The 26,863-nt window shown below is 40.2% G+C and overlaps 1 protein-coding gene and 1 long non-coding RNA gene across 3 annotated transcripts in view; one reads left to right on the top strand and one right to left on the bottom strand.

Annotated features, from left to right (window-relative positions):
• Positions 1-279: 279 nt before the first annotated feature.
• Positions 280-2,841, bottom strand: LOC142658047 (uncharacterized). The gene is made up of 3 exons (XR_012850025.1): positions 2,324-2,841; positions 2,078-2,219; positions 280-1,830 (listed from the first exon to the last, which is right to left on the bottom strand). It is a non-coding gene; the product is annotated as an uncharacterized LOC142658047 (long non-coding RNA).
• The window catches only part of CACNA1I (calcium voltage-gated channel subunit alpha1 I), an 884,757-nt gene continuing 859,248 nt past the window's right edge, over positions 1,355-26,863 (top strand). For both annotated transcript variants that reach the window (XM_075833728.1, XM_075833727.1), the window contains exon 1: positions 1,355-2,053. The gene's annotated coding sequence lies outside the window, so the exon portion shown is untranslated. The remainder of the gene's footprint in view (positions 2,054-26,863) is intronic.

Below are 26,863 nucleotides of genomic sequence, written 5' to 3'. Positions count from 1 at the left end.
ACATTATTATATGATCATTTTAGCGTATCCCTAAGATGTCACATGTCTGCGCTTCTGCCTAATTATAATGCTAGGTAAATTGAAAGCCTTTGATGTTAATACAGTTTTTTTCCAGAATGAATAATATGTTAAACTAGTGCTATATGTTAAACTAGTGCTATACATCGTTCCAGTAATCAATACGGAGAGGGGGTGGTAGTGAAATAATACTCTACATTGACATCCATGCTCAGATCAAGCTTTGAGGCAGCACACAAACATCAGTATAACAAACCGTTAATTCCTATTACAATGATGTATACAGGACATAGAAGATTTCTCCAAACCTCTGCAGCAGCTAGTCTATACAAACCGGTATTACTGCACTGGCAGATTAATGACCCTCCCCCCTTCTCTCTGTATACACAGCATACACTTGCCTATTCTACATATGACATAATTAAGACAGTAACCCCCATCATTATGCAACCATTTTTTACCTTCTCTGCAAGTGACTGTCAACATTGTATAATTATAAAACATATCAAGCGGAATTAAATGCAATTTATAGAATACTGCAAAATATTTATATCTTCGAATATGGCGAAGTGGAGATTTTAAGATGTAGCAGGACTGATATTATACATTTTTGTTTTCTGTGATTTTAAATAAAACTGCAGGTGAATCAATTGCATTATTCAGAGTTTTCACTATGCTCATATGATGCAGCCCTATAGTGTTAGGTGATGAATTCAACTCTGCTACTTCTATAATACTACTATATGTCCATATAATATACACATTACTATTAGTAGTATAATATACGAGTATAGTCTTTTATAGTATTATTATAATATACTGGTATTAGTATGTTTATAGCAGCAACATATTCTGCAGTGCTGTGTGGAAAATGCACTCACATGGACCCCTGTCCCCACTGGGGCTCATAATCATATTTCCCCATCTGAAGTGGCTACACTCACACTCCAAGATCAATTTTATATGATGGCAGATAATACCTGGGTATGTTTTTGAAATGTAGGAGGAAGGCGGTGTACCAGGAACACAGGGAGAACATGCAAACTCCATGCATATATACATGTATTTCATTTGGAGGATCTAAATAAGTCAGCCTGGAAAAACAACAACTTTACAGCTCAGTCAATGTAGAACTTTTAGAGAAGTATTAATTATTCAAATACAATAAATGTCCTGTAGAAAGGTGACTCCCCTCCTCCTCTGCATGCTAATGGACCAGCGAGGAATCCGATTGACTCTTCTTTGTGAAGGGAAGCTTGCAATAGAATCCCCTTCCACTCATCTTTAAAGAGATATTGCACATGCAGAACAGGTGCCACTAGTGTAAGAAGTAGACTGTTGCAGAAGAAGAGCAGCTCGGGATGGAGTAAGTTATCCATTGTGCATGAGCCCTTCCAGAAGACATTACAACAGGCGTGCTATAAACAGATGTCTAATTTAACTTGCTGCCCAATCTCCATGTCCTGTGAGCATACAGAAACCAACAAGCAGACATTTACTCCAGACAAGCACATGCGATGATCCTTCGTGTTCCTGCTTGTATTCCTGAAAATGTAGCACTTCCCTGCAGACATCTGGTGTCACTGTTGTCTCTGGCTATTCATCTGTCCTTCTCCCTCTCTCATCCTCCGCTTTCTCATTCTCTCTGTCCTCCACACCAAATAAATCCTGAGATCGCATGTGAGAGGCAGAGGGAGAGATACCCAGGGAAGAAGCAACACATCTCACCTCTGTTTTATTTCCTCATTGGATATCGCGTATTGGTTTGGAGCAGAAATAAATTTCTACTTCGTTATTCTCCCACTGAAGAGCCTGGAAAGAAAACACTGAGAGATATCAGTGTGTGCAGATTAAGACATCTTAATTCCTTATTCCCAGGAGAACAATCTGTGTATCTAACCAAAAACAAAGAGAGAATGATCAAGGATGGGGTGTTTGGCTGCAATTGAAATGTCTGGCTGATATTCACCATCTACATAAAGCAAATATCACCCTCCAGGAGAAATTTACTGCAAGGATTCTTGTCCATGCAAAGGTAAGTAAGAGATTGTCCGTTTACCTGCCTTGTGTGGAAAGATCAAACTTTCATGTATTCACTTTTAGCATCACCTGAGGATTTGTGGTTGTGGAGTTGATGTTTTGGGATGTTAGTGAACCCCGAAGTATAACTCCCCTGCGTCACCACATTCAAGGGAAATATTCTGCGTACAAGATAGATTATAAATTGGGTTAAAAAAACACATATATCCATCCAGTTCAACCTTTCATATTTACAAAACCCAGTTAATATATCTCCCATATTTACTCATATGCTCCAGTTTACTCTGCATCTCCTAGGAGGGTTCTGTGACGACATAGGCTGTCCTTTTCTAGGAGACATAGAAGCTACAGTGGGCTTTCTACTCAATTGATCCACTTGACCTGCAATAGACACATGGTTCTGTTTTCATTGATATACAGTGGTAGATAATCTTCTTAGGATTCTGTTGCCTTTGATGTGGACAGCGTACGACACAGCTGGGCTTAGACTGGCTTTGATCAGTCGTAGATATAAATCAACCAAGAAGTCTTCTACCTTTGAACAATCTGTTTACTGGCAGTGATAACCTCACCCTTAGAGCACCTTGACAGGGGGGCATGTACACATCAGTTATCATCAGGGATACCGAGAATGTCAAAATATACATGAATATACTGGTTTGTCTTGATCATCAGTGGTGGACATGTTGCTGATAAGTTTAACTGTAGGAACAAATACAACGTAAGTGAAATAGAGCATAATCATCAGTCTTATCCTTGGATTAATAGCTATTTGTTCTCGGGAACAAGAAATGACCCTTTGAATAAAACATGAAATAGTTGATGCAGAAGAACAAGCTGCTCACTTATGTGTCACTTTTGTGGCTAAATGTAGTGGATTAAATGGGAACAGGTACTACAGGTTGAAAAGGAATCGAAGGGTTAAAGAACATGTTACATTATGAAAGAAGCCTCCTTAGGTCTGTTATAAGGGTAAATAATGCCTAAAAGAAATGTCTTTAAATGAGACCATAGTGCAAATTATATCACTGACTTTATCCTACTAATGAGACTTTAGGGACTAGTGGTGAAGATTAGGCGATAATGAGTTTGTAATGGGGAAATCTAAGGGTCAGCAGTACATTGCTGCTTAACTGCAATTTGCAATATCTTAATAACATTGGCATTGATAGAGTTAACAAAGAACAACTTAACCAAAGCTATAATAATAGAACCTGTAATGTGTTTCCTATTCTGGCTCTACTTGTGCTTCTCGTCAAATTCAGTTTCCTAGCTTTGTCTAGTATTTTGCTATTTGTTGCTCGCGCTGTACAACTCAAGGTCAAACAGAACACATTATCCGTATTCTAGAGAGTTGAGAATCTTACGGTGTCTTAGACTTGCAAACCATAGAATAAACTTGCATTATAAAGGGTTACCAGACAAGACGTTGCATTGTACAATTACCTGTAAAGATTGTATTGACCTATTTGGTGCTGCAGAGCTTCTGAGCAATAATGTAAGTTCACAGTATAAAAAAATAAAATTTGCCAATTTGTGGCAATTAAAAGCAACCAAGCGAGAGTCTAATGAGCACACTAGAGGTGCTTATTGGCTGCGGATATCTTCTTGTTCACCTTGCTCTGGCATCCATTAGATGGATAGAAAAAAAAACCAATATTAATAAATATTGTGATATGTTACGAATGCAATTGACATTCATAGAGGTCAAAAAGGCATTTCCAAATGCAGAAAGTGACTATATATATATATATATATATATATATACGTATATATATATATATATATATATATATATATATAGTGACTTCATACATTATCTATTGTATATTGGAAACTATAGGGTGTCAATAACAGAGAAGCTTTAGACACGACATATTTTAGAGAAAGAAGTCAAGTTGAATCATGTAACATTTTTCAACCACAAAGGTTTATGTGTTAAATAAAGTTATTGTGAGATGCCCTTATACACCATATAAGAAATAGATGACTGAATGAACTACAGTCTCAAATCCACGATCATACTCCTATAATTTGTTTTCCTAGCATTCAATATAGCCTTAATAATTAATCTTATTAAATGTGACAAGTTTGTGATGCCATATGAAGAGATGTCTCTCAGGTATCTCCTCCTCCTTTTCTCTTGTGTCTGTGTAACCAACAAATGTCTGTAGAAGCAGATGGTGGAAAATCATAGCAAAACAAAGAGAACCTGGATGTGCCTCTTCTGATGTCTACGTAATGGGGATTTATTGGTGATGACCTTTACATGAACACAAATTTAGGTTTAAAAAAAGAGATCATGAGATATTCAGATGTACAGGAGAATAAATAGACAATGTGTGGAAGGAAATCCTACAGATATTCAAAATTAGTAACCTAGGGAGAAGACTAGTGTGGATTGATGGATCCTAGAGGTGCAAACATACAGGTAAACTGGAATACACTCCTATATCCAAGTGTATAGTAAGATATACTAGTACAGCGTGATAACAATAATAATAGATAGATAGATAGACAGATACATTTATGAAAGGCAAATATCAATAGTTTATATAGATCAATACGTGAATATCAAGATTGGTATAATATCCTTCCTATTATGCTCCATAGGTTTTAAGTAAAGTTGTATAATTATTGACTTGAGTTTAGAGAAAAACAACTCAACCGCTAAAATAGCAACCACGTCAGTAAATACCTTCTCGCATTATTAACAACCCCATAATAAAACGTCTGATATATATATATATATATATATATATATATATATGAAACATGCTTTATACTTATGAAGTTGTTCAGCCATTGAGATGAATTACAACAATTGCACATTATATGGACCGCTAAAAATAAAGAAAGATCAATGGCCGCAATCTGGCAGGAACATACTTTGCAGAACATTTGACACCTTTTTGTCTCTCCAATGGGCTGTGAAGCTGTTAACATCTTATTAACACAGTGTTACACAATACACAAGCAATGAGTGCTTCATTAACAAGATATTATCAGTGTTCCAGCACGTTTATTTACAAAAATGGTGTGAATTTGGGAAGTGGACAGAGACGGAGGTAATAAAAAATAAATCGGTGTTCACAAAATAGCATTTATCTGAGGCACAAACTGCTGCCAGTTGTAACTTGGCTCTAGGGCCTGTGGCTAATATTCTACATTAAATGCTGAATGCAGGTTAAAAATAAATATATATTTTTGGCAAACAGAAATTCTAAGTGACATGTCCATCATCATGGCCCCTTTGTATATAGAGAAACATTCGATGGTCTAGAATACCCCAACTCAAACAGATTAACTCAAAGTACCCCAAAACTATGATCAAACAATGTGCGGCATTTATGAAAACACCACATAGGTCAGAGTGAGAGTACCCCTTTAATTACAACTTCTGGAAGCTCAATCTAGAAACAAAGTGTTCCCATTTATTGAATGTGTCACTATTTAGAGGGCATTTTTACTCTGAATTGCCCTGAAAAGTTATTCAACTTTCTAATTTATTTAGTCTTTCACAAGGGTTGGACACAGGCAACAGAGGGCCCCTGTGCAAGAACAGTCTATGGGCCCCTTGCTATCCAATAGCTTATAGCAAGTAGTTGCTTTTATTTTCTAGGCTTCTCTCTGTCTTTCACAATTTCCATGATCTGTTTGATGTCATTAAAAAAACATTCTTGTTTATATCTAGAACCTGAAAAGCCATAGAGACCTAGAACTTCTCACACCTTGTGCACTATAGTTGTATCCGGCTGTGTCCTCTTTGAGCTCTATGAGGGCTATTTATTAAGACTTGCATTTCATACGCCGGTCTTAATAGAGATCTTCACATTAGTGTGGTAATAGGTCCTAAAGTATATTACGTCATAGATTTTCATTATACAAGTGTAAACTTTATTACAACAAAACAAGGAACCCCCTTAAATATTGCACAACCTTTACCACTTAACTAAAGTAGGGGAGTCTCCTAGGACAACGACCCTGGGACTCATCTGGTCCTTTCAGATCAGTGAGAACAACGTATAATAATGGGCTGATGCATTCTGAGTAATAGCTATTACAGAATTCTATTCCTGCACCCAATATATAGAGTATGGAGGAATCAGAAAATGCTATATTTATACTTTTTACTTTAGTTTTGTTACTCAACAAATTCTTCTTTTAATGATTGCTAGATGAAAAGCTCCAGTCACAAGAACATCCCTCTTCCTTCAGTAAAGCTTCTTGTAACATTGCAATATTCTCTTTATTACTAAAATATTGGTAGAAATATCTTGTTCATGTGTTTGAGGTTTGCATTAGCCAATGTTTTTTCAGCAAGTGGGAGGAAAACTGTGGACAGAACAAAAAGAAAGTAGTTGAGCGACAAGGATGAAAGAGCAGAGAGCAGCCATTGGAAAAAAGATAACATCACTATCCATTTAATAACAAAGAGGGAGTTGTGACAACCTCAGTCATTTCATGAACAGAGGAGTGGTTGTCACAGCAGCCATTATGGTAATAGATGTGGGGGAATTCTTATGAATGCCTGATAGGAATGTGAACTTACAGGCACATCCATAAAGTGCATAGAGTGCAACGTTTCGGCAGATACAACTGCCTATGTCAAGCATGTCTATCCTTATTATTATCATCAATCTATCTATTCCCGTGGGTTTGAAATGGACTATTAAACCAGAATTCTTAAAGAAGAAATTAAGAACAAAGCAATCCACAACCATGCACACAATGCCACAAACACATAGGATAGATTACACAATGTTAGGACTATGTGTGTTCTCTAACATCACTGTCCCCAGTCAGAGGTTTGGGCTTGGAGATATGTCAAAATATAACTTTTTTTAGTCATGTGCAGTGAGAAGCCATTTTGACAGTTCACAGATGTAGGTGGAATGTAAAGACTGGGAAATGTGAGATGAGGGGAATTTAAAGTCCTGCCATTGACGAAAGGGAATGAGTGAGCTCAGCATCTCCAAAATTCACTTTACATTTAAGAGCAGGGAGTGCAAGGTAGGGGTGATGTAAGTTTAGGAAATTCATGATTATTTAATATAAATCAGTCTCTTTGCTATTTTAAATTCCAACCATGTAAATCTATAATTTAGAAGTAGTAAAGTGAACAGAAGCCTTTCCCTCTGGAGCAAAGACATGTCTGAACTTTTCATTTAAATTCACTTGTAATTTACTGTTTATCTCAGTATGTGATGGGGACTCAGAAAAATGTTTCTAGAAAAACTATTCAGAGAAGATGCATTCCTGGGAGCTTTTGCTACCTATTGCCTTTTGTCTTTTTATCAAAGTACGGTATATAACAGGCAAGCAATTGGTAAATAGTGTAAAAGTGTAAATGTACCAGTGTATTGCAAACTATGTACAATATCTATTGAACAAAAACAAAAGGCTATATCTACATTTGCATCCATTTGTTTGCTCCCATGCAGCTGAGCAGAAAAATACAGCAACTTAGCCAATCATTTTTATTAAAAACATCCTATGTGTTTTCATGGTCATAAACTGCAAACAAACCCTGTGTATTCAAATGCCAGAATCATCTTTCACATGTTCCCTATTTCTTCCTAGTGTACATTCCTTAAAGGGTAACTAAACTTTTAAAAAACTTTTGGCATGTCATAGCACTGAGACCCCCACCGATCGCTAAACCGAAGCTGCAGAAGTGCTCGAGTGATCACTGTGCCGCTTCATTTCTAGTTGGCCTTTCTCAGAAAGCCAGGCAAGCGCTGTACGGATTTGTAGACTTTTTATTGAGTCCATACACAACTCACTTGGCTTTCTGATGAAAGCCAATCAGAAACAACCGCATGGACCCCCACTGATCAAAACTTCTGACATGTTACTGTGATTTATGGAAGAGAGTATCACTGTAGTATCAGACTACACAGGGTTTATTTGTAGTTTGTAACCATAGAGACACATAGATTTGCTTAGGAACTGGAAACACAAAACAGTAAGATATATTCAAGACTATTTCTAAAGTTACTTCAATTGTTAGTTTAGTTTCAAATATTTTTTTGTAAGATGACATGAACAGAAGACAAATATCAAGCAATAATCCCTATGCGGTGGTGTATATATAACATGACAATAATGCAACATACGAAAAATGTGCAGTAGCCAATAAATCCCCAATAAACAATGATTTAGGATATGCAAAACCAGGATAAAGTGCACGTGGGGGGTGCCCAACGAAGGTAAATATGCAACAGGAAGAGTGAAAACGATAAAGTAAAAAATTCAATGGCCCCTATGTGGATGAGAACTATCTGGTGGAGTCCTGGAGTGTCCAAATTGGCACGCCAAGGTTCCCATGTAAGCATAAATGTTTCTACAGTGTCGGTTCTGGTAACATATATTTCTTCAAAATTCATCATGAAGGTAATCCAGAGAACGTCAAGAATGGTGCTATTCACTGTGCTACAAATGAATTCTAGCAGCCATACAAATATATTGGGACATTTTGTATATCTGGTTATTTAGGCCCGGTAATAAATCAGAGAAAATGTGGTACTGAAACCTCGGATTGTAAACTTGCAATCTGGTACTAAAATGTAAACACTATAGGACATAACTAGCAGATGTGGAGGTGGGAGCCAATCTTGAGACAGCCTATAAAACAAAATGGGTAGTTAATAGGATAGATATGATGCAGACGTTAAAAGACTAGGTGGATTTGGTGAAATATTTTGGTGGCTGATTCGGTACAACAGTGATGCTGTCTGGGGAGAATTATTGTTAGATGCAAATTCTCAATGGCGGATAAAGCCAAGATTGCTCTCCAATAAAGGTTAAATATAGTGGCTTTGTAGAGGATTTATGAGGCAAATCTGTTTAAAGACTGTAGGTGTGGGCAAAGAGCAACTGTTGACCTTGGTTATAAGAAATGATTTCATTTTCTATTTTAGACACTCTGGAGCAATATGAAGGTGCACATTACCTTTAAATGGTCACAAAATGTTAAACAAACTTTGCATAAATCAATATAAAATGAAATATAAGAAACTTTGTAATATATATTTTTAGGGACAGTGGAATCTTGTTTCCACTTATCAGACTCCTTTCCTTGCCCCTCTTCTAACTGTTCACTCTCTTTAAATTTACTGCTTTGTCCATCTCCTCAAGACGGACTATCAGCTCACTGAGTGATTAGGTTAGAGCTGTCCATAGAGGTTTATGTAGAGGGAAGGCAGGGGGAGGGAGCAGGAGAAGTGAGAGAGAGTCACGTTTCTAGTAAGTGCAATATCTCACCCCAGTGCTGGATTCTCAGCTACACTGCTCATTACTTCTGTATAATGCTGCTGCGTCTATATACTGTATATGATAGAGATAGTAGAGCAGGATTCTCATCTTCTATATGTGCAGTGTATAGAAGACATGATAGCAGTTAGGCTCCACCCACTAGCTCAGAGAATACTGAGAATTAGAGATAGAGCCTGCAGAGGGCAAAACTGCTAAAAATGACATATAAAAGCCATATAATGGCCAGAAATAGTGTTATGCTTCATGTACACAGATATGACAGCTTATTCTGAAAGTAACCTTAGAGGTTAGGTACACTTTAAATAGTACACTTAAAAATATTGTAGCAGTTTAGACCATTTTACCTTAAGAGGTGCCCCAATGCATTTTGTCTTTAATTCTTCAAGATGTCTTAAACGTGCTGCAAATTTGATGTGCCATGGGTTTCATAAATCTGTTTCATAGAAGTGTGGGTGCAGCTAATTGAATTAGTATAATAATTCTGTGTGCAGCTGGTTTGACATCATCCTAAATATACATTCAGATCTTGATTGACATTCCCCTAGTTGTTCTACATCACTAGCAGCCTACTCCAACTCTTGTGGCTGCACCGTTTCCTTGTACTACACTGGAATGCGCAGTGAAGTGATGAAGCCAGGCAGAGTACACCTTGCTGCCCGGTGCGTGCCCATGGAGTACAAGGCAATGGCGCATCCAAGAAAGTTGGAGGAGACTGGTAGTGATGTAAAACAGCCAGGGAGATGTCAATCAATCATGGAAAGGTGGGTTTGGAGGCAGGACTATGTGACTCTTCAGGATAGCGGCACCGCCCCATGACACTTTAATGAGTAGCATATAGCGTGCACCGTTTTAAAAGTGGATTTGATAGATTTTGCTGCATCTGAAAAAACCTACAGGGGAATGTTTGGAAATATTGTCAGGTCATGTATTAAAACATGGTGGCGGTTCGAGGATTTAAAACTATGTGACAGGTTCCCATTAAATAGATAATGAATTGCAACAATTCCATCTGCTTTGCAATTTTGTTATTATAAATATATTCTATATAATTACAGAACCAGAACCATACTCATACATATATACAGTACCAGAAGCAAGCTCAGTACATATATACAACTCCAGAATCAAGCTTCATACATAAATGCAACACGAGAACCAAGCTCAGTGCATAAATACAGCACCAGAACAAAGCTCAGTACATATATATATATATATACCACTAGAACTAAGCACATTACATAAATACAGCACCAGAACTAAGCTCAGTACATAAATACAGCACCAAAACAAAGCTCAATATATAAATACAGCACTAGAACAAGCTCATTACATAAATACAGTACCAGAACAAAGATCAGTACATAAATACAGCACCAGAACAAAGCTCAGTACATATATACAGCACCATGATAAATCTCGGTACATAAATACAGCACCAGAACAATGCTCAGTACAAAAATACAGCACCAGAACAAATGCAACTCAGTACAGAGATCAATCTGAACACAAAACACAATCGGGTATGTATATATGGCGAGAAAAAATATAAGTTTTTATTAGAAGTAATAACACCACATGAAAAAATTGAAAACATTTAAAATAGCATCAACATGCTATAAGAAATCTCTAAGGGGGTAGCCACCCTGATAAGTGGCGAACAATTCAAAACCCCCACAATACCACCTAATCCCCTAGATATGCAGTTTAAATATATGCACAATGTTGCATCAAACCAACATAATTACGTGATGTATGAAGAGGGGGGAAGGGGACTGAATGCCCCACGCTTATCGCCACAATGTGGCTTCCTCAGGGGTTATTTTTGTGAAGGAGTGTAACCTTACTTATATAGATCTTTAATAACAAACAGTAATTAGCATGATAATATGCACCTTTTGGCTCATTTTACCTCTCTCCGGTGGACACCATGTGGATCCCAGGTCGGCGTCCGCCTGGGCGCACTTAGATCAGTACAGAGATCATTTACAAACTTAGTGCAACCCCTGCCGTATAGGTTTTTACGGAACTCCCTAGGAAGTAAATGCAAGTTACGTAGACAGCATAGCACTGTCATTGTGTCTGAGCTACAAAGTCTGAATTAAAGTTTACTATAAACTGTCTCAAGAAACTTTCCACACATTTATTAAACAATTGGGACACCTTTGTGTTTTGGAAGGGGCATTACAGGGTTGGGGTGGAGATGTGACTAGTTAGTGTCAATAATGAAACATATCCATCAGTTTCTGTAGACAGAATTTTGTGGAGCACAGTTAAGGCTATGTTCACATCTGCTTTTGGTATTTTCGTTGCTTTTGCTTCATCATAAGAGCAGAGCAACAAAAATACCGGAAACAGCGGTTCCGTTGCACCACAGACACCACCAGCGACCGCTGGAACCCAATGACTTTAATGAGTTCTGTTGGCTTTCCATTGGGGTGTCCGTGGTTTTACCGGAACCATGCTGCGCTATTGCTTCCAGTAATTTCTGCCAGATCTGCGACGGAGGCCCCTAACGAAGCCTCCAATGCATATGTGAATGAGGCCTTAACAACTCAGGCCTGGTGCAGAGCTTGCAGGTTATTCCGAATACAAAATATTGGAATTTGTGACATTTTTAACAACAAGTAAATAAGGACCATTTTGCATAGTGCCAGAACATGTCCCTGCTACAATATTGGTAAATGTGCCCCATGTGTATTCAAATGTATACCTAAAACACCACATAATTTCTCTGGAAGCTTCAATTGGTAGAAAGGCCCTGGTATACACATGAGAGATGTGATTTCTGTATGCAAGTCCTAAATGTATGAAAAGCACAACATGATTCTGATAGTAATTGCTGCTTCAATTACTCCTATATATTGTGATAATTCATGCGTATATTCTCTGCAGAATAATGTAATAAACACAAAAAGCAATGTTGTAACTTGCAAATATAACACAAACCTGTGTGGACAATTCCAGACACCACTGCCATTATTAGTTCCTTGTATTTCCATCAACACACATTACATTTCTTTATCCTAACTATGGACTCTGAAAAAATTATTAAAAAACAGATGTGACAGCTCTCTGTTGTTAACCCTCATCGGTGTCAATAATAATTAACAGGGATAAACTACCAGCTGAGACTGAAAGAAAGAATAACATAACAGGCAGAAGTCAGCAACTGTGAATTGAAATTACCTAGGGGCGGAATTGGCATGATATATTAGGGGCAAGTATATGAGCGCTCTCGTTTAGCTACACTATCATTAAAATATTGGACATTTTATTTTCCATTCCTTTAGTCCATCTTTATAAGTCTCGTGGGGTATGCATAAAAAATATATAACAAGACATGTTTCACCTCAGTGTTCTCGTAGATTATTTTACATGGTTGATAATGTCAAAACTAGATAATTTCTAGGTCTGCAGTTGTCTAAGCTGAACTAGCACTCATAGCAAACTTAATAAAGCTGCAAGACTCAGGTTTTGTTTACATGTAGGAATTTTTCTCTAGAAATTCCTGCAAAAAAACCCTAAACTCTAAGCTTATTTGCCAAATTAAGATGATATCCTGTAGACCTTAATTCCAGCCTGTAATATTGATAATTTTTTATGTATTTATCCCATTATATTGGAGAGAAATCTTATTGCCTAGAGGTTTAGGCAGTGTTCACATCTCCGCCAGGGCATTCCATTGTTCTGCTCGGTCAAAAGAGCAGACCAAGAAAACGCTGGACGCAATGATTCCGTTACAACACGGACACCACTGGCGGCTGACAGAACCCATTGACTTTAATGGGTTTGGTCGGCTTTGCGTCGGTTTGTCCGTGGTATTACTGGAAACAATAGTGCAGCATGCTGCGATATTGTTTCCGGTTATTTCTGTGGGATCTGCGACAGAGGCCACTAACGGAGCCTCCAACACAAATGTGAACAGCCCCTTACTTATACTTTAATCTTTAACTAGATACACTTGCTCCCCGGCACTTCCTAAAACAGGGTCTAATTACCCAATGATATCCGATTTGTTTTGAAAATTTCATCTAGTATACTAAATTTTAAAATGTAATTTAATTTGGTCGAATTCTTAGTTCTGTTTTTAATGAGTACAGTATGTAAAGTTTTTCCTGACCGTTTCTGACAATAACCTTTATAAGGCCTTTGAGTAGTGCCTGCCTTGGTAAACAGTCATGTCATAAAATGGAGCAAGCACTAAGAGGTTTGGAGTATAACTTTCTACCAGTGAATCTTTAGACAAATAGGCATCTTTAGACAAATATTTTTTAAAGACAACCAGACTTTGACTCCAGGAGGAAACTGAGGAGGAATTCTTCTTTTCCTATCAGCATATTTTTTTTCATGCAATCCACTGCCTACAAGATCACAGACTTAGTTTGCTGCCAAACCTGAAGAAAGCTTCCCAAAGAATAATTGGCAGCAGGCACTTGAGATGTAGCCGATACACAGAGAGGAACACTTGGATGTTGGTTGTACACAATGGAGAATGGAGAAGAGGCAGTAGACTCACTCGTTTGATTATTAATGGCAGAAGATGTACCCAATTGTCATGTTGACCAGATACAAAATGACGAAGAAAATTCTCTAGCACTTGTTTAATGCTCTCAACCTGACTGTTAGATTGCGGGTGATAAGCAGAGGAAAAGTACAATTTCACATCCAAAAGTTTACACAGGGCTCTCCAGAATTTATACGTAAATTGTACACCCCGATCAGAAACGATATGGAGGGGTAGTCCGTGCAGACAAAAGATAATGCTGAACAAACAAATTCACCAGGAGAGGAGCTAAGGGAAGGCCAGACAGAGGGACGAAATGTGCCATTTTAGAAAAGCGATCCACCACTACCCAGACCGTGGTACATCCAGCAGAAGGAGGAAGGTCTGTAACAAAAATCCATGGCAATGTGTTGCCAGGGACCATCAGGAATAGGCAGAGGATGGAGCAGACCTGTAGGCTTGGAATGGGTAGACTTGTTATGGGTACAAGAAGAGACATAATCCACAACATCTTTAGGCAGCTTGGGCCACCAGTAGTGATGAGACATAAAGTCCCATGTCTTACGGACACCAGAGTGCTCAGCCAGCTTGGAATTATGTTCCCAGATGAGAATTTTTTTTCTGTCAGCAGGATGAACAAAAATTTTTCCGGGAAGAATGTCTCTAATCTGCAGGGGTTAACAGCAATAATCCTGGAAGGATCAATGATATGTTGAGGGTCTTACTCAAAGTCATCAGTTTCAAATGTCCGGGACAGGGCATTGGCCTTTACGTTTTTATCTGCAGGATGGAAGTGAACCAGGAACTGGAATCTGGCAAAAAACAGCGACAATCTGGCTTGACGAGGGTTTGGTAGTTGTGCAGACTGTAAGTAAGTGAGATTCTTTTGATCGCTATAGATGATGATAAGATGAATAGCCCCCGCTAGCAGGTGTCTCCACTCTTCTAAAGCCATTTTGATGGCCAGTAACTCACGGTCCCCAATGGAGTAGTTGCAGGAGAGAAAAGTTTATAGAAGAAGCTGCAGGCTACTGCCTTACCTTTGGAGTTTCTTTGAAACAGGATTGCTCCAGCACCAATGGAAAAAGCGTCAACCTCCAGCGAGAACTGCCAGAGGCTGAAGTGAAGGCGCTCTTGAGATTGATGAATGACGACTCTGCCTCAGGGGTCCAAACCTTAACGTTCACTCCCTTCTTGGTGAGGGCAGAGATTGGAGCAGTAAGAGATGAGAAGTTTGGGTAGAATTGCAGGTGGAAATTTGCGAACCCAAGAAATTTCTGTATGGCCCGGAGACTTTGTGGACGTGGCCACCCTAAGATGGAGTTCGCCTTCTCTGGATCCATCTTGAGTCCACGATCAGAGACAATAGAGCCCAGGAAGGGCAAGGACTTCTTTTCGAACACGCACTTCTCGAGTTTGGCGTATAGGCTATTCCCCCTTAACTGCGAAAGGACTTGGTGAAAATGCTTCCGGTGAGTCATCAGATCTGGAGTGTAAATCAGGATGTCGTCCAAATATACCACCACACAGACATACAGTAGTTCCCAGAAGATGTCATTGACAAATTCCTGAAAAACTGCTGGAGCGTTACACAGTCCAAAATGCATCACAAGTTATTTGTAGTGACCGTCTTGGGTGTTTAATGCGGTCTTCCATTCATCACCAACGGATACAGATCAGGTTATAAACCCCGCATAGATCCAGCTTCATGAAAATCTTGGCCCCACGAATTCTATCAAAGAGCTCGGAGATTAGCGGCAAGTGGTACTTGTTTTTGACCGTGATTTGGTTTAAACCACGGTAATCGATACATGGTTGGAGTGATCCATCCTTCTTTTCAACTAATCTCCCCGGATGGAGAAGTAGACTTTCTGATGAATCCCCTCTCGAGGTTCTCCTTGACATAAGCCGACACGGCCTGGGTTTCAGGTAAGGAGAGAGGATAAACCCATCTATGAGGGAGTAAAGCTTCAGGGAGCAATTCTATGGACAATCGTAGGGACGATGAGGAGGAAGGACCTCTGCCTCCTTCTTGCTAAAAACATCCGCGAAACAGGCATACTGTGTGGGCAGTCCAGAGAGCCTGAGGCAGGCAGCGGTGAAGACATCGGCATCCCCATTGGAGGACTACCTCAGAATTCCAGTCAAGGATAGGAGTGTGTTGGCGAAGCCATGACAGTCCCAGTAGGATGGGGTTAATGACCTTTAAGAGGACATACAAAACTATTTGTTCCAAGTGAAGAACTCCTACTTGTAGCCTCAGAGGTTTGATGATGAAAAGAATAAGGTCTGGCAGAGGTTGACCATTTACAGAAGTGACTGCCTGAGGTTTCCCCAGAGGAACTATAGCCAAGTGGAGATGGTCTACTAAGGCCTGTTGAATGAAATTTGCAGGCCCCTCACGTTCCCAGATAGGGTTCGCCCATGCCAGGGCTTTGCCAGAGAGGATAAAAGTAACCTTTGTCAAATCAGAGTGGAAAAGATGAGCGTGTAACTTAAAGTGGATCTGGCACTGGTTGATGAAACCTCTACAGGCTTTTGCATCCCCATCGTAATGAGGTGGTAGAGACAACGAAATTCCGGGCCCAGAACTGACAGGTGGGATAACAGGTGGTGGAGTAGTGGAAGCAGTCACAGAAGGAAGATCCAAACGAGTAATAATTGAGTTAACAGCCTGTAGAAGCTGATCATGTCGTGCGCGTCCGCTTGCATCAACTGGACCGCTGTCTTGGGTTGAGCAGTGGAATCCTTGGCTTGAGCAAACTGTAACAACTTGCAGGTATGTGGACCCACTGAGCCACTGCGCCGTAACGGAGCAGCTGCTGATCAACAGAGTCTGTGAGTGTCAGTAAAAATAAAGTACCTGGAAGGTCAGAAGTGGGTATATGCCAGACAGTTAGGCGGAAGCAGGCCTGTGCAGGATAATGAAGTTCAGTTAGGACACCGGACTGGAGTAGTGCAGTCCTCTTGGACACTGGACTTGTCTAGGACACCGGACTGGAGTAGTGCAGTCGTCTCAGATGCTGGACTTGACTAGGACACGGACTGGAGTAGTGCAGTCGTCTCGGATGCTGGACTTGGCTAGGACACCGGACTGGAGTAGTGCAGTCGTCTCGGACACTGGACTTGGCTAGGACACCGGACTCAGATGGTGAAGACGTCTCGCACACTCGGTTTGGCATGGGCACCGGACATAGATGGTGAAGTTGTCTCGGACACTCGACTTAGGCACTAGAACTAGACACCAATACTGGATACGGGAAACAGGATTCAGGATATGGGATGCAGCTAAGGAACCATTTGCAAGACAAACGTATTAAAGACACAACATTGCTCAGGCAAGGAAGGAGTGGGCAGAGTTCCTTTTGAAGTTCTGGAAGTGCTGGGATAGGCTAGGGAAGGTTTACCTGGTGCGCGCTGACCCTTTAAGAGTGGGGGCAAGGGCGCGCACGCACACTATGGGCATCAGCCGAAGAGGAGTGCAGTGTGTGCCGGTGCCTGAGGGAGGAGACGCTGGCAAATCTGCAGAGGTCTGCGGTCGCGGCTGCCGGTAAGTGGAAGATACAGGCGGTCAGCGACAGCGGCCATAACAGGTTCACAGATTTTAAAGAAGTCCTGACAGCTCTACTGACCTAAACAATTGTATACTCCACAAAATAACAATTCTGGGGCATCTTTTCTTAGAACTCTGCATTTTTCTATTCCTCTGATATTTTTCCTGTATATGTATGAATACATTGACAACTGGGTGTTATCATTCCTCCTGTATAGGGTGTGATCCTACACAGTCTGACACTGTCCAATCAGTGCTGACAGTATCTCACTATATATGGACACATTTTGTACATATAGAGCCATGTGCACGGAGGCCGTACTTTGAAGCCATAATCACCATATGGTGCTTACATACAGTGCCAAATTATGGAGATATTCCATAAAACCTTCATAAAACTGCATCAGATAACATATAGAACAATTGTTTTCTCTGAAATTGGAGCCATATGAAAGTATAGTGGAGGTAGAAGTCTATGGGTGCCGTATTATGGCACTGCATGGACCCTTATTGTGATAAACCCCACTCGCAGAACATTAAGCTTTATGTACCTGTAAAACTGTCCAAAGCTAATATTCCATCCTATACTAAATACCTAAAGCTGTCATTTCTGCTCATATCTTAAATTTTTCTATTACGACACTTTCTGCAACATAATTCAGCCTTATTATGTCTCCAGTGTGTGCATTAGTGTGCAGTGTCTCCAGTGTGTGTCATTATACATAGATTCCAAGGAGTCTCCCACAATATATCTTCGGCACATGTTTTCTGCCAATTCCCAGAAAAGGATGCATTTGCTGCCCACATCATAACAATTTGTTTATAATTTTGAAAAAAAGCTGATTTTGTATGCAAATAATCCAATTTGAACTTAAAAAATGGAAGACTGAGATGAGCTGTGATGAGTATTGTACTGTTAGACTGTTTTTCGAAAAGGACTGAAAGATTATTTTTAGGCTTTGACTGCGTGGGAAAAAGTTTAATAAAAGAATAGATGTTATATGAAACTAAATGTTTTGGCTAGAGTAAAAACCGGAGAGGCTACACTTGGAGATGCTTATGGACACATGGATGAGAACCAGCTTAGTTTGGTGCCATCCCTTTTGGCACCACAACATAAGAAAACATAGAATTTGGGAACTGGTATGATAAGAGTATGCCCAGTGGCTTAACAAAGATCCTAAGCCCCAATGCAAAATTTCTTACAGGGCCCCCCATCTACCATGTGCCATTTATAATAGTGGTGTCTTCTTTGGGTCCCTTAAGGCATCAATGTTACCTCTACACCCCTTATAGCTACGCCCCCATATGGGCTCTATCTCCATTATGTATGCCAATGATAGGTAATTTCATAACGTTTATTTGTGGTTTATGATACATTTTACAGATAATATTTGGTTCAGTAAAAGGAAGCTGCACTAACTAATGTAGGTAATAAGGTATAGTAATAAAGTAGAACAACATGTACAACAACCATGAACCAAACAACTGGTGTCATCTATTTGTTAGTGCCATATTTTATAGAGTTTAAAGTATTTAAAATAGTGTTTCCCTGCCATCTAGGAGATGACATGAAATCACATAGACATCACTTGTCAACATGGGTGTGCATATCATTATTTAAGCTGAGGCAGCTGTCGCTTGCAGAACCTTTACAGTGAGTTCAATATAGTATAGCATATTGAAACCATTGTTGCAAAAATAAAATGACACATTTATGATTTTCCTCTGAGTTATTCATAATTAATTTGTGTGCAGAACTTTTTTACAGTATCTGTATAAATTGTTGATTTTTTTCATGGGGCTTGGAAATGCAAAGGAACTGGTGGTGTGGTGTTTTGATGGCGTGCCAATAATTCATTACAAAAATCACATTTAGGCCTCATGCACACGACTATAGTGATGTGCACGGGCCGTGATTTGCGGCTCAGACGGCCGTGGAGTGTCACCCATGGCTGCCCGCAAATCACAGGCCGTGTACATTGCCGTGTGCATTCAGTTCAACGAGCCTGGACAGCAAAATGTGTCCGTAATAAGACATGTCCTATCTTTTTGCGGTCCAGGCTCCCGGGCAATGCACGGACCGTGGAAACCATGGTCGTGTGCATGGGCCCATTGAAATAAATGGGGCCGCAATTCCCCCGCAGATTTGCGGGTGCATTGCGGCTGCAAAAATACGTTCGCCTTAGGGTATGAACACACAGCGTAAACACTGCGGATTTTCCGCAATGGATTCATTGCGGAAAATAAGCGGTTTATTACAGTAGCAGCAGAGTGGGTGAAATTTCAACAAATCTCGTCCCACACTGCAGAAAATTGCAGCCGAATAAAACGCACATAAATTGACCTGCGGTGCGGTTTCCTCAACTTCAGCATGTCAATTAATGCTGCGGGCTCGCAGCTCTTCTGTTGCGGGTTTTCCCATTCAATTCAATAGGGTGCGTAAACCTGCAAAAAAGTGGTGTGTCTTGCGAAATCGCAAGTAAGAAAAAAAAAATTAAGTTATACTTAGGCTTATTTACACGAACGTGTGCGTTTTGCGCGCGTGTAAAACGCAGCGTTTTGCGCGCGTTGCATTTCCGTGTGTCATCAGTGTTTGGTGCGTGTCTGCGTTATTTTCGCGCATATGCCATCCTTATGTCACGCGGTTTTGACGTTTACAAAATGAAATGAAGGAGGTGGTTTTCTTTTTCCCATAATATCTTGAGCAACTGTTGCGCGAATCACGCACAGCACACGGATGAGTTTCACACGCGTATCATGGACGTAAAATACGCTTGTGTAAATAAGGACTTACCCAGAGTTCCCTGCTTTTCCAGTCAGGCCTCCCTGGATGACGCAGCAACCTATGTGACCGCTGCAGCCAATCACAGCCTGCAGCGGTCATATGGCCTGCAACGTCATCCAGAGATGCCAGAGCGGACGTCAGAGGAGGGACTGGGTAAGTATGTGGGATAATTTACGCAGCGGAATTTACGCCGGAGAAAACGTACCAAAATGTGGTGCGGGTTTTCAGACGGCATTCCCTGCAGTGTTCATGGCGGATACGTTGCGCAGCTTGACGCAGCATATCCGCCCTGAATACGCTGTGTGTGTTTGTACCCTAAAAGCAGGCAGATTCAACCTCCTGTCAAATGCAATGTCTGCTTAAGGGTATGTTCACACGACAGCGTCCGTAACGGCTGAAATTACGGGGATGTTTCCGCCTGAAATCATCCCCGTAATTTCAGCCGTAACGGCATGTGCAGGCGCTTGAACGCCGCGTCCATTACGGACGTAATTGGCGCTGCTATTCATTGGAGTCAATGAATAACAGCTCCAATTACGCCCAAAGAAGTGACAGGTCACTTCTTTGACGCGGGCGTCTATTTACGCGCCGTCATTTGACAGCGGCTCGTAAATATACGCCTCGTGTGAACAGACAAACGTCTGCCCATTGCTTTCAATGGGCAGATGTTTGTCAACGCTATTGAGGCGCTATTTTCGGACGTAATACGGGGCAAAAACGCCCGAATTAAGTCTGTAAGTAGTGCGTGTGAACATACCCTAAGGCTTCGTTCACACGCTATTGCTTCAGTCAAAAAAAAAAAAGAAACCTCATGGAAAGGGGCATTACTGAGCACAACTGATACTAAAGCAAAACACATTGAAATCAATGGGTAGTTTGACAGAAAAGTTTATTTAAGTTTTTCTGTTCCTCTGACGGAGCAGAAAACCGGAAATGTGTAATGCAGATGTGAACGAAGCCTAAGGCCTTGCCTTCACTGAGACTTATTTTAGCGCTATTGATTAATTTTAAATATCAAATGACAGCTGCGGTCCACAAGATGGCATACAACTCAATGGATTCCTTTGGACTACAGCTGTAGCTCCACAGTAAAAATCAATCAGTTGCGCTATGTAAAGTCTCAGTGTAGCCGACGCCTAAAGGGGTACCAGAAAACTGGCGCAGATCTCCCTTCACGTTAGCTTGAAAGGATACAGTATTTATGTGCTTTTATAAATAAAGGTATTAGAAAGTAGCACAAGACCTGCTCCCCTAGACTGGAACTAATGGGCAGGATTTTTATAGAATGGAATTTCCCATATTCCAGTTCCTGCAAAGGTCCCATGAATTCTCTTATTTTTTTTGTAGACAGATACAGTGAACATGACAGTGTGACTTCTTTAACCCCTTGAGGGCCGAATCAATTTGGTATTTTAATAACTGTTTTATTTTAAAAGAATACGTAGCTATTTCAGTTTTTTTTCTTTTCTTCTGCAGAATGCGTTGTAGATTTATGGTATCATTTTGGGATACAAGGATGTAGCCATCTTTATCTTGACTCTGATAACTTGCTGCAGCGTGATATCACACAACAAAAGCCATTAAAAAGTCATTGAAAAAGGATCTTTCCACTGTGTATTTAATGCATTAAAAGTCAAGAAAAAGACGGCTACATCTGTACATAAGTTAATGCACAATTTAAATGATTTTTTTTGTTATGGCAAAATCCATAAAAACAATTTTTATTATTATTATTTTTTTTACATCTTACACTATTTACCATAACAGATATGATAACTTTATTCTAATTTATTTTTTTATTTATTTTGAATTTTTTAAATGTAATTATTTGTTTAGTATTACTTTTTTGGTCCCACTAGGGGACTTCTATACGAAGCATTTTTTAAACTTTAATGTAAATATGTTTATATGGTTATTGCGCACTTAAAATGCACAGGCATCTGTTGGGGCATACCTAAGGCCAGTACAAAATACCGTCAGCCTTGTAAGCAATTTCGATGTCAGGTCTGGAGCGTTCAGTGGCACATGGCTTGTGCCGCTTTAGGGGTTTTCTCCAATCCCGACTTTTAGTACAGGACGATGTGCCCTCCCACAATCACTCGAATATACAGTAAATGTACTTCAGAATTAAAGGAATTAACTCCCGTTTATAAAGTACATGCGTATAAGTGTAAGGGGGGATTCACACGAGCGTGTATTCGGTCCGTGCGGGCCGCGTGGTTTTCACGCGCCACGCATCGACCAATACAAGTCTATGGGGCAGTACAGACAGTCCGTGCTTTTTGCGCAGCGTTTGTTCGCTGCGTACAAAACGCGACAGGTTCAATAACTCTGCGTATTTCGTGCATCACGCACCCATTGAAGTCAATGGGTGCGTGAAAACCACGCAGGTTGCACGGAAGCACTTCCGTGCGAACCGACTGAAACAGCGCACCAGCTGTCAAAAGGATGAATGTAAACAGAAAAGCACCACGTGCTTTTCTGTTTCCGAACATCCAAACGGAGTGTCTTTGAGATGAGCGAACACGGACAAGCGAACCAAACTTCAACGAGTTCGGCCGAACTCGTTTTGGCCGAACCTGGCAAAAAAATGTCCGGTACGCGACGTCAGGACATAGTCACTGTCCAGGGTGCTGAAAGAGTTAAACTGTTTCAGCACCATGGACAGTGACTACCGATCCCAATAAACATGAACCTGTAAAAAAACAAGACGTTCGAACTTACCGATAACTCCCGGCTTCTTCCTCCAGTCTGACCTCCCGGGATGACAATTCAGTCCAAGTGACAGCTGCAGCCAATCACAGGCCAAGCACTGGCTGCAGCGGTCACATGGACTGCCGCGTCATCCAGGGAGGTGGGGCCCGATGTCAAGAGAGGCGCGTCACCAAGGACGCGTCACCAAGGCAACGGCCGGGAGGGCAGATCTCGGTAAGTACAAACTTTTTCTTTTTTTTTAACAGGTTGCTGTATATTGTGTTCGGCATTCACTGTCGAGGGTGCTGAAAGAGTTACTGCCGATCAGTTAGCTCTTTCAGCACCTTGGACAGTGACGGCCGTCGACTAGCCTCATCTCTATGATGGCGGCTGCGCGAAAATTACGCAGCCGCGCATCATACACGGATGACACACGCAGCTGTCAAATGGTTTTTGCGCGCGCAAAACGCTGCGTTGTTTGCGCGCGCAAAAACGCAACGTCCGTCTGTATCTGCCCTAAAGTAAATGGTTATACCTTAGAACAACATTTCTGTTTTCATTTGAAAATGTACTGAATCTTTATAAGGGTTGCGGCACCTCCGTCCTGACACAGAGCTCCAAAATAATAAAATGCTGTCTGTCTGCTTCGGCCACTAGGGGAAGCCTACAGTATATGGATTTATATAGCTCCCATTGATCTCAATAAATCTTTTCGAGGGGCTGACTGTAATCTGAAAAAGGGGTTTACTTGATGAATAAAAAACCTTTAATGGAAGGTCCCCATTTTTGACTCTTCCCTCATAACAGCATAAGACAGCTCTATGGATTTACTATTGGCTAATTTTTATGCTCAGTTTTACTTGCAGTAATATGGCCTGCAGTAAGACTATCGATACAGAGGCAGTATTTTGCCCATTTACGTGGTTGGTATATTCCCAGCAGTTGTAATATTCTAGGAGAAGTAATAGAACAGTTTCCATCATAAATTGGCCAGTTATCGCCAGTAGTACTAATATGCTAATCAATATATTGGTCAGTAGAAAAGAGGCTAGTAACGTATCCATTAATAATTTTGCAAACCATGTTTTCAGCAGCAAGTACATGGCTATAAGTATGACATATTCAACAGTAAAATCAAACAGTACAAAACATATATGAAAACACGTATTTCCATAGTTTCCAGTACAAAATTAGATGTACAAGGTACACAGAATTGTATAGTAAAAAAAAAAAAAAACTGAATTTTTTTTTTTAAAGATTTTCAAACATGCTCATGTTCCCATGGGGTGGATTTGTTGAAAAACAATCAATAACGGAAATCCTTTTTGTGTTAATTTCACACTTTGCAATGGCAAGGGTGAAATATGCCACCTATCCCCAGCAGAAAACAGCATATAGGGTATTTTGAAAATCCCCAGCAGCTCCTAAAATATGTGCAGATTTTCTTTGCATAGTGTAAATGGGTTTTTGAACCCTATTTACTTGCATTGCACTGTAGTTTTCTGTAGATTTTTAATATAGATACGGCACTGAACATCTGCAGCAACCCTTCCCAATGTGAATATATCCTTATGCTCATCTGTCAGCAAGTACAGTACCATAGAGTACTGTAGACATAGTAAAAATATGCCTTGTAATAGACGATGCCCTTTTTATCACCAGCTGTAGGAGAGCTATTTTGCATGCTTTTCCCAGGAAGCATTGCCCTAAAGACCCCCCACCATTTGGTTTTCCGCAAGAAGAATTAGCACCTTCCAAGAATATGTACAGAAATAATAGTGACATGCTCTGGATTATGGATGTGATTGGCACTTTGTGAAACAGAGCTTTGTTATGCTACGCTATTTTAATATGGCACCAGTGGATATTTGGAAATGTACAGACAATGTGCGTCACAATTGACAGCATGCTTGCTGACATGAATGTGTAACACATCTGTATACGCAGTAATCTCCTCACAATTATTATATAATCCTGCGAAACACTAGTGTATTTTCTATAGTCCTGGGTATGTAACCCTATATATGTCATGTGTCCGTGTATAGGTACAACGAGCCTGGTTTAGATTACATAAGCCACAAAACACAAAATTATAAATGAATTATTTATTTATAGCAGAGTTGTGTTTGCTCACTACTAAACAGACACGAGAGACTGAAGTTAGAGACAATAGTTTCAATGACAGCTGCAGCTTTCAGCAGCAAATGAAATCTTTTGTGAAAAAATGTCTCCCATACAAAACACAAATTACTCTCTAATGTTATATGAATTATAAATAACAATTTGACTCCATTTTAAAGTGTCAGTTACTTTGTATTGTTGACTATTAACTATTAAATGTAAAATAGGCCCATCTAATTTGTATGGCAAGGAAGGCCACTAATAAATAGAGCAATGTTAGTGTATGTGTTTTTTTTTTTAGAATTAAAGTTATTGGGCAGATGTATTCAAATGTATGGCTTAAGCTGTGTTCACACAGAGGTTTTTTTGCAGGAGGAATCTTCCTCCTGCAAAAACTTCTCCAGAAGTTTTTTGCATAGTGGTTTGATAAAAACTCGTCAAAACACTCGTCGAGGTGTTTTTTTACCCTTTCGGACTGATTGAAATGGGGTTTTGGAGGCGGAAACCGCCTCAAGATGGGTCATGACGCTTCTTTTTATCGCGACGCGTTTTTTTTGCTCGCGGTAAAAAAACTCGTCCAAGTCCCATTGAAATCAATGAGAGGCATTTTTGGGCGGTTTTTGACGAGTTTTGCGGAGCGGTTTCCGCGCCAAAAAACTCATCAAAAAACTCTGTGTGAACAGGGCCTATAGTTTTTTGTGAAGGAAAAAAACCTCAACTCTATACCAGGAAAGCGATTGGAATGGAGGCCAGGGTGCTTGTTCTTCTAAACTTCCACTCCAGGGGTGTCATGGTGGCCAGGGTGCCTGTTCTTCTAAACTAACTTCCACTCCAGGGGTGTCATGGTGGCCAGGGTGCTTGTTCTTCTAAACTTCCACTCCAGGGGTGTCATGGTGGCCAGGGTGCCTGTTCTTCTAAACTTCCACTCCAGGGGTGTCATGGTGGCCAGGGTGCCTGTTCTTCTAAACTTCCACTCCAGGGGTGTCATGGTGGCCAGGGTGCCTGTTCTTCTAAACTTCCACTCCAGGGGTGTCATGGTGGCCAGGGTGCCTGTTTTTCTAAACTTCCACTCCAGGGGTGTCATGGTGGCCAGGGTGACTTTTTTCACTGCTATGGCATGACACAGTGCAGTTATATAACTAACCCAAGCCGCCTGTCAACGTACACGACCCCCTCTGAGGCCGTGCTATGAAATGTTTCTCATTTGTTTTAATTGACATGGGGCATAGACATGTGGACTATGGCTGCAGGGGAGGGCAGTGGGCACTGACATTCTAGTAATCATGGTGATCTTCAGGGTCATATGACCACGAAAATGATATGACACTAGACATATCTATGCCACTCCAGTGCCCTACTGTGTAGTGTTAAATGACAATAAGTAGTATTAATAACTACATCTAGGGCTCAGTGCAGAAGGACAAATTTTATTCTTTAAAAAAGAGACTTGAGAGTCCAGAGTCCAGTATATTAATAATTATTAAATCACTATTACTTATCAGTCATTTTCTCTGTCTTATTTTGCCCAGCTATTTTGAATATTGTAGTAAATGAAAGATCATTATTTTTTTTGTGAGTAGAAACTTCTCACTAACTGCGATTGTCTAAAACTTAACATTTATTTTTTCACATAGATAAGAACGTTTTAATTATTTTTTGTGCCCACACAAACATAAAAAGTTTAGAAGGGTTTTGCGGGTGGAGAAAGTGTATGAAAAAATCCCGCAATCAGAGTAGTTATCTCTGCAAATTCATTATGATTGGACCAAGTGTAGAAAAACATATGTAGAAAGTTAAAATATATTTAGTCAGTATATATTAGTACAGATAGAACAACCTAAACAAACCTCACACCAAACAAATGGCG

This window comes from Rhinoderma darwinii, chromosome 7 (genome assembly GCF_050947455.1).
Source record: "Rhinoderma darwinii isolate aRhiDar2 chromosome 7, aRhiDar2.hap1, whole genome shotgun sequence".
In the NCBI taxonomy this organism is placed as follows: Eukaryota; Metazoa; Chordata; class Amphibia; order Anura; family Rhinodermatidae; genus Rhinoderma; species Rhinoderma darwinii.
The sequence above is the reverse complement of the archived record's forward strand: the minus strand, read 5'-3'. Positions and strand labels throughout refer to the sequence as shown.